At 53.2% G+C, this 8,516-nt stretch overlaps 2 long non-coding RNA genes across 2 annotated transcripts; both read right to left on the bottom strand.

The window, feature by feature from the left end:
• Positions 1–3,419: 3,419 nt before the first annotated feature.
• On the bottom strand, positions 3,420–5,253 carry LOC131489293 (uncharacterized). Its single transcript, XR_009250468.1, has 3 exons — positions 5,217–5,253; positions 4,648–4,910; positions 3,420–4,407 (listed from the first exon to the last, which is right to left on the bottom strand). It is a non-coding gene; the product is annotated as an uncharacterized LOC131489293 (long non-coding RNA).
• A 489-nt stretch (positions 5,254–5,742) lies between these two features.
• Positions 5,743–8,166, bottom strand: LOC131489294 (uncharacterized). The gene is made up of 3 exons (XR_009250469.1): positions 8,094–8,166; positions 6,437–6,788; positions 5,743–6,000 (listed from the first exon to the last, which is right to left on the bottom strand). It is a non-coding gene; the product is annotated as an uncharacterized LOC131489294 (long non-coding RNA).
• Between the last annotated feature and the right edge of the window lie 350 nt (positions 8,167–8,516).

Here is an 8,516-nt window from a genome sequence, read left to right as displayed (position 1 = left end):
GTTCCATGCCTGGAGACCAGTGTGGGCCAGCGCGTGGCAGGAGACCCTGCCTGGGAGGCCACTGAGGGCAGGTGGCAAACACATCGTTTCTTGGCCCCGGGTTGGATGCGTGCAAACGTGAAGAAGAGAGAGAGAGGCGAGCATCGGCCGACCATCTCCTCTATGCCCGGTGCTTTCACACACGTTGAAATAAGTGATCTTCCAAATCCACCTGAAGGAAGGCATTCTTCATGACCATTTCATTGACAAGAACACTGAGGCCAAGAGAGCTTAGTGGCCAACACCAAAGGGATTCTTAATATTGTGCGTGTGTGTCTACACCGTATGCCGAGGCCTAGGAACCCCTTCTCAGAGTAGTGCTTCAGGATTCATAAAACAAAACTACATAGGATTAGGGGCGCCTGGGTGGCTCAGTCAGTCGAGCATCTGACTTAGGGTCGAGTCATGATCTCACGGTTCGTGAGTTGGAGCCCCGCGTCGGGCTCTGTGCTGTCAGTGCAGAGCCCGCTTCAGATCCTCTGTCTCCCTCTTTGAGCCCCTCCCCCACTTGTGCTTGAAACGACAAGTCATAACAACCACGATGGCGGAGGTGTCCTGGGACTAAGGAGTTCGAAATTCCCTGTGACACCAGTGAGGTAGTAGGCCAGGATCTGTGATCTGTACTAGTGACAAGGTCGTGGGGACGGATGGTCCAACCTGCCATGCGTCTGTTGCCTGCCTTCGTCATGGAAAGAAATTTCACTTTGATGTTCGTGATAATGAAGATGTGATATATTTTCTTCCCGATCAAGGTCACAGATGCCCTGAGTTGTATCCACGGAGCCCTCGGGGGTCTGGGGCCCCAGAGCGAGACCCTCTGAGCTGGGAGAAGCACGGTGGGCTGGGCCAGGCTCCAGAGATTCACACTCGCCACTGTGAGGTCCCCCCCGGCTCCTCACATCCTGTCCTCTGGCTTTGTCCCCAAGTGAACCAGTTAGCCTGACTGCTGGCTGGGAGGGCAGGGCGGCCTTTGAAGCCATGCCTCTCTTTGATGTGCACATTCCGTCAAGGCCCTTCCTCGAGTTGGGCAAATCTCCGTTGCCCCCTGCAAACCCTCCCTTCGTGAACATCCCCCCCCACCCCCCGTCCCCGAAACAGTCCAAAGACCTCTCTCACACGGTTTCTGTTAGTTTTATTGTTTTTGTTTTTCTGACCGAGTAAACCGGCGGCCTGGGGGGGGGGGGGGGGGCTGGACTTTCAGACAGAACTTTAGACTTTGGAGAACGACGTCATTTTCAGACAAGTCTTCATTCCAGGCCGGGCTTAAGAAACAGAGTGGCTTCGCTTAAGGAAACCATACACACGATTCAAATACAGCGGCACAATGACCGAGCCACGAGGGTTCTCAGACGTACACGGGGTTGGATTGAAACTCCTTGCTCTGTGGCTCTGGGGAAGTCACATACACTTGCTGAACAGAGAAGAGAGAGAAACCGAGGCAGGCTCAGAAGGGGCACCGACTGGGTACCTGGCACTGTCTTAGGCATTTACGGGTGTTTTCTCGAACCTTCCCAATGAGAAACCTAAGGTCAGAGAAGTGATATGGCTTTTCCCAGGTCACACAGCATGAATGGCGGAACCCAGGCCTCGCTGGGCCTTAACGCTCCGCGGAAGCAAAGCCCCAGAGATCGCTCTGGGAGGCAGGGGACTGTCCCTTCCAAGGCAGGACTCCAAATGGTCCCACTCCCAGTGGGCTGACGGTGACAGCTTCTCCTCCAGGATAAGAGTCAACATGGGCGGGGCATCTGGGTGGCTCAGCCCGTTAAGCAGCCGACTCCTGATTTCGGCTCAGGTCATGATCTCACGGTTCGTGGGTTTGAGCCCCACGTCCGGCTCTGTGCTGACAGTGCGGAGCCTGCTTGGGATTCTCTCTCTCTCTCTCTCTCTCTCTCTCTCAAAATAAAGAAATAAACTTAAAAACAAGTTTGTTTTTTTAAAGTCAACATCGGCTACTCGCAAAGATGACACGAGGGAAGGGCTCCAGGATCTTCGAACAGGCTGAAGGAGGGGCAGTGGGGGCCTAACCCATTGGAAGAGGCAGCTTTCTGCCGACCCAGCAGATGCTCCAGGGCTGGCTGGGCTGCAGGGATGACACAGGGTTGTGGCTTATGTCCACGCCGATGCGGAGGATGTAAGACGAGACAGCCGTTGCCCGGGATGTGCTCGGACAGCTACCCGCATCACAGGAGCGTGACCTTCAGCACCACCTTCCTGTTGCCAAGACTCTGTGAACTTGAACTCCCGGGACCCCCGCATCACGCTTCTGTGGCCTCCCGGGACCAGGCTTGGGGCCCGACATCCCACGCAAGGAGATGAGCTTTGCCTGTCCCCTGGCCTCTCTTGCAACCCGGAGCTCACATCTGCAGCCCATCTGGAGGGGCTGGGGAGCACAGTCCAGTGTCAAGGGGAAGGAAGCCTCTCTGTGGGTATTTCAGGCCTGGCCTGGACAGCCTGACCCGCCTCCTGGGCCAAGATCAGTGGAGAAACTCAGCCCAGAGGGCCGCTTGACAGAGAGGCTTCTGGCCTTGACTTTCAGATTCCTGAGTCATCTCTCCTTGGGCCCATCCTCGGCCTGACTTCCTTGCAGGGGCCTTTGATGAACAGATGAGATAATGGATCTGCTTTGAAAAAGATAAAATGCTGAACAAAAGGTTGTGCTGGCCACAGCAATGGGTGTGATGGGCGGGCTAAACCTTGAACTTCCTTCCTGTCCCAGGGCGAAGACGGCTTCCAACCTCCACATATCCGGGGCAGCCAGCTTGCCCGGTGCCCCCGCCTCTTCCCACCCCCATTGGAGCGAGTCGCATCCACGAACTGGCGGAATCATCAAAAAGGGATGATCGGTTTGGCCGGTGTTTGAATTTGCCCATTTTACAGATGAGGAGACCGAGGCAAGGAGGACTTAAAGAACGGGCTCAAGATCGGACAGCTACGTGGTACCGGCCCAGGCTTTGGACCCAGGCTTACTCATTCGAAACCCTGACCGGACACCAGGCATTTAGTTAAAACGTCTTCAGCTGGAACAAAATACAACAGAACCATGGCAACAACAAACATGCGATTTTGCAAAAATGTCCGTGTCGGCTCCTCCAAACCTGTAGAAAAGATGATGCCCCCCCCACCCCCCACCCCTCCCTGCAGCTGGGGCTTTTGGCGTGAGTTGTACCAAGCGGACGTCCCACCGCAGAAGGAGGAGAGATTGTAGGATCGCACATGTGGAAGGAACGCCAACGACTATATAGGGCCAGCACCCCCTCCACCGCAGCTACACCAAGAGGCTGTCTGGCCGATGCTTGGACGCTCACGGACATCCTGCAAAGTGGCTTACGCTATTCCCAGACAGCTTACCTTTGGACAAACTGACAGAACCTGTTAGCACAGAAAAAGTTCTCTTCCTGGAGGAGCGTTTGGAAATGCGTGAAAGAGGGATGGGGGTCTCACACGGTAACAGCAAAACGTCTGAACCAACCTACGTATCTCCAAACAGGGCAATACGTGCATAAAACGTAGTACAATTAACCCTTGAACAACGTGGGGGTCGGGGGGGACTGCCTCCTGGTGCAGCTGACAATCTGCACGTAACTGTGGATCCCTGGAAACGTAACCACTGATAGCCGACTGTTGACCGGAAGCCCTACAGATCACATAAGTAGGTGGCATTGTATCACATGTTGTATATGTGCTACGTAATATATGCCACATTCTTACAATGAAGCAAGCTGCAGGAAAGAAAACATCGTTGAGCCAATCTAGGGGAACCTGGCTGTGCTTCTTGAAGAAAATCTCACAGAAGGGGACCGCACACCGCATACCCCTATTGTTCGAGGATCAACTGTATCATCCTTCACCGGAATATTATATAGTCGTGAAAAAGAACACGCTAAGTCTAGCTGCCCAGTCTCTCCGTAACCCCACCCACCCACACGTACTGTCGTGAATTCAGAATGCGTATCCTCGTTTTCGTATGAGTTTTACAGACTGTACATGAATTCTGGAAAACATACGGGGCCTCTCGGGGGGGTTCAGTTTCTTAAATGGGCTACGGATCACTTCGTGATCCGAATTTTCTCTCTCTGCCACGGTTTTGAAAGATCCCCCTGTTGACACACAGACCTCTGTTTCATCTACTTTGATTGCGATCTTTTTTAAAAATTTTTCTTTCATTTATTCATTTTTGAGAGAGAGAGAGAGAGAGAGTGTGAGCAGGGGAGAGGCAGAGAGAGAGGAAGACACAGGCTCGAGGCTCTGAGCTGTCAGCACAGAGCCTGACGTGGGGCTTGGACTCATGAACCACAAGATCGTGACCTGAGCCGAAGTAGGATGCTTAACTGACTGAGCCACCCAATTTGTGGGTGTCCCGACTGTGCTCTTAAAACATGTGTTGGGGCGCCTGGGTGGCGCAGTCGGTTAAGCGTCCGACTTCAGCCAGGTCACGATCTCACGGTCCGTGAGTTCGAGCCCCGCGTCAGGCTCTGGGCTGATGGCTCAGAACCTGGAGCCTGTTTCCGATTCTGTGTCTCCCTCTCTCTCTGTCCCTCCCCCGTTCATGCTCTGTCTCTCTCTGTCCCAAAAATAAATAAACGTTGAAAAAAAAAAAACAAAAAAAACCAAAAAACATGTGCGTGCACAGAATTACCTGTGTCCAGTCCCCTGTTGGTGGGCATCTAAGTCGATGCCGATAAAGATTCTATAGTGGACATACTTGGATATGTCTCCTTGGCCACATGTGTGAGGCTTTCTCCAGGGATGATGCCTTCGTTCCCCACGAAGTGACACGTATGTCTTTCTCCTAATAAGCAAGGGCGTCCAGAGTGGAATCCAGTCTTCCAACTGTGGCCTCATCAGACTAGAACCTGCTATGTGCCCCTTTCCTAGGCATAGAGGACACAAGGCAAACATTCCGCCCACCCCCACCCCCGCCCCGTCAGGGTTTATGATCTCATGCAGGAGAATGACAGTAAGAGAATATTCCAGGCTGCTAAGTAAACATAAGCGTGCAGTGTTTTGTGATGAAGAACGGGGGCAATGAGAGCAAGGACGGGGGGACCTGGCCTAGCCTGGTTCAGGGAAGGCTTCCTGGAGGAAGTGACGATTAACTGTGTTCCAAAGGTTGGGTGAGTAGAGAAGCATTTCAGCAGAGGAGACCTAGAAATGCAAGAGAATGAGTATGGTCCTACCTCAGGACTTTTGCACATGCTTTTCCCTCTGGCTGGAGTTTCTTTGTTGAGATCTTTGGAGATTGGCAGCTCCCCCTCATTTATGATCCGTGTGGTCCTGTCTGCCTCCTCACATCACCAGGTCCTATTATCTGACCGCCGAATGCCGTGTTGGTTCCAGCAAGGAAGAGCGGAGGGTGGGAGGTGGCTCTGGCTTGGCCTCCAGCCCCGGCCAACAGAACCCCTGTTAAGGCATAGACTCTGGAGCCACACTGCTCGGGTTCAAATCCCAGGTCTTCTACCTTCCAGCTTCGTGACCTCAGGAAAGCGAATTCCCATTCCGAGCAGGCTGTAAAAAAAAGGATGAAAATACTCTCTAACCCCGAGAGTTATAGCAAGGACTCAATGAGGAAATGCATGTAACACAGTTAGCTTAGGGCCCCGAACACGGTGAGCACTCAATCGATGGTGGCAGAAATAATAACAGTGATAACAGTAATGACGTGGGCTGCTGCTTAAAGGAGTAAAAGGAAGTGGGAATATGAGGAAGGAGAACTTCCCATGAGACAGCTCCAGACTGTCCCCAGAGACAAGGTGGGCAATTCCTGATGACTGATGACCTTGAGGCCCAGCCACCTTTCCTGGAAGCCTTTCGCCTTGAACCCAAGGGTGTCTCTCCAGCCGGACTGTGGGCGTAGAGCTAAGTAAATACTTCATCATCGATCAGCCTCCGCGGTCCAGATGTTTCCCCAGAGGCTCAGATGGGGGTGAGTGGGAGGTCCCGTCCAGGTCTCGTTAGCTGTGCCTGCAGAAAAGGTATAAGAGGAGGTGGGGTGGGATACATCTCAGCCCTGCGCCTTGGGACCCCTGGCCTCTTGTTGTCACGACTGGACACCTCGTAACTCCTGACTGATGCAGGCGGGGAGACCTCATATGGCAGGTCCTTGGGACCTCTGAATCAGTAAGAACAAAAGTGTATCGTTGATACACTTTTAATAAATACCATGCACTGGGGCGCCTGGGTGGCTCAGTCGGTTAAGCATCCGACTTCGGCTCAGGTCATGATCCCGCGGTTCACGAGTTCGAGCCCCGCGTCGGGCTCTGTGCCGATGGCTCGGAGCCCGGAGCCCGCTTCGGATTCTGTGTCTCCCCCTCTCTCTGCCCCTCCCCTGCTCTCTCTCTCTCTCTCTCTCTCAAAAATAAATAAACATTAAAAAAAAGTAAATAATAATAATGAATACCTGGCACCATACTAATCATATATCATCTTGCCAAAAACTTGCTACGGCTCTGCGGTGTGGGTCCTACTTTACCTCCATTTTCTAGAGTGGGCAAACTGAGGTTCAGAGAGGTGAAGTCATTTCCCCAAGGCCTGTTTGGTCAGCTGCAAACGCAGGCTCGTATCATTTAGGTACTTAGAACAATCCTTTTCCCCTCTACTGCCTGTCTCTTAGCAGCTGGGATCTTGGGACAGGGACCTCAACCCCCGTGTGCCTTAGTTTCTAGACACTACCTCCTACTGTCGCAGAAAGGATCAAAACCGGTTAGTGGGTGCCCAAGACTCGTGTCAGTATCTGCTTTGCCACAACGATGCTGTGGGGGATTATCTGAATGATGGATGTATTTCTTCTTCGGTGTTTGTTGGTCATTTTATTTCTTTATTTTGTGAATGGTCCCTTCATGGAGTTCCCTCACTAGATTGGCATTTTGATAAGGTGTGTTTTTTTTGTTTTTGTTTTTGAAGACTGGAGAAACTTTGTGACAAAGGACATATTGGTACTCAGCACCAGGCCCCCACCCCACGAGTATGGGATGGGGATTGATGACAGGGGCTACATCAGGCTTTGAACCCCCGCAGCCTTCAAGGACCAGGGGGTGGCTTCCACACTGGGAGACCAGCAGACAGACTCCAGGGGAACAGGGAATCAGGAGTTCACACGAGAATTAGAGATTCCCCTCTTAGTGGACCACCCGGACTCATCGAAAAGAGCCAAGGTCTTCCAGGAGAAGATCTGTCTCCCTTCTATTACTGAAGAGGTCTGAACTCCCAAGGGGCCTCTGCCGGGGTGGGGGTGGGGGGGCTGACTTCCTGCCTGGGACCTTTCCAAACCTTCCTCTTGAACCCTGGCCGACCAGCTCTCCTTCCCCGCTCTCCGTTCCCTCCATGCCCCCCTGCTGTGGGCCCTGCCCCGGATCCTGGCAACATCCTGTTCTTCCCTTGAACGAAACTCCCCCTCCAGCTTCCCAGCGCGATAGGAATCTTAAAGAAATGCTTCCTGTCTCTTGACCACCTTATCGCCCATTCCTCCCGAATGGCTGACGTTCAAGAAACACACAGGCAGCCCTGCACTCCCTTCTAATTTTAAACCTGCCCTCTGAAGCTCTCTCCTCTTCCTTCTTAAGGTTCCGGGAAAGGCCAGGGGGTGTCAGAGGTCTCCGGTGACCCGCTGAGTCAGCAGAGACTGAAGGTCTCCTCCAGTTCCCAGGGAAGGAGTCTGGAGCTGGGAGATCCTGGGTGAGGCCACTCACGGGCCGGCCCCGGCAAGCCTGATGTTCTAGGGGCAGCAGATGCTTACGTAGGGTATCTTTCCTGAACTCATAAACGAGGTTAGGAATAAAGGCCAAGCAGGGGTATCCGAGTGGCTCCATTGGGTAGGGATGGGACTCTTGATTTCAGTTTAGGTCATCGTTTCGTGGCTGGTGGGTTTGAGCCCCGCTGACAGCACAGAGCCTGCTTGGGATTTCACTCTCTTCCCCTCTCTCTTCCCCTGCCCCCCTCCTCTCTGTCTCTCTCTCAAAATAATCATCATAATCATAATAATAAAAGAATGAACGGGTAGAGATTCTCAAACACGTGTATCACGTAAGGAGCCAGGAAAAACTCAGGCACGGACATACCGGATGGTCCTTTGACTCGTGCAATACCGTGTGGCCCAGGCCCCAACATCCAGGCATTCACGTTTGCTGGCAGAATCTGACCACTCTTGGTCCTTGGGAGGCTGACTTCCGGCCGCGTCACGTGACCCAGTCAGGCCCCCGCCAGTGAGAGCGCGGCCGGCCAGCGATTGGCTGCGGAGGAAGACGTGACGCCAGTCGGCCCGTTTGGGACCAACGGAAAGCGGAGGCTGAGGCTGACTTTTCTGAACTTGGGGCAGAGTCGCCCTTTCAGGCTCCGGCCGCTGACGTCCCTGTCGGGCTGGAGCCTACGGGAGGGGCAGCGGAGCCGGGATCCAGAAAGGACAAGCAGAAGGCCTGACCTCACCTGATTCCTCGAGTCTCTCTCTGAAGCCAGTATTTATTTATTTATTTAAAAATTTTTAA

The sequence above is a fragment of the Neofelis nebulosa genome, chromosome 11 (genome assembly GCF_028018385.1).
Source record: "Neofelis nebulosa isolate mNeoNeb1 chromosome 11, mNeoNeb1.pri, whole genome shotgun sequence".
Taxonomy (NCBI): Eukaryota; Metazoa; Chordata; class Mammalia; order Carnivora; family Felidae; genus Neofelis; species Neofelis nebulosa.
This window is presented reverse-complemented; position numbering and strand designations above follow the sequence as displayed.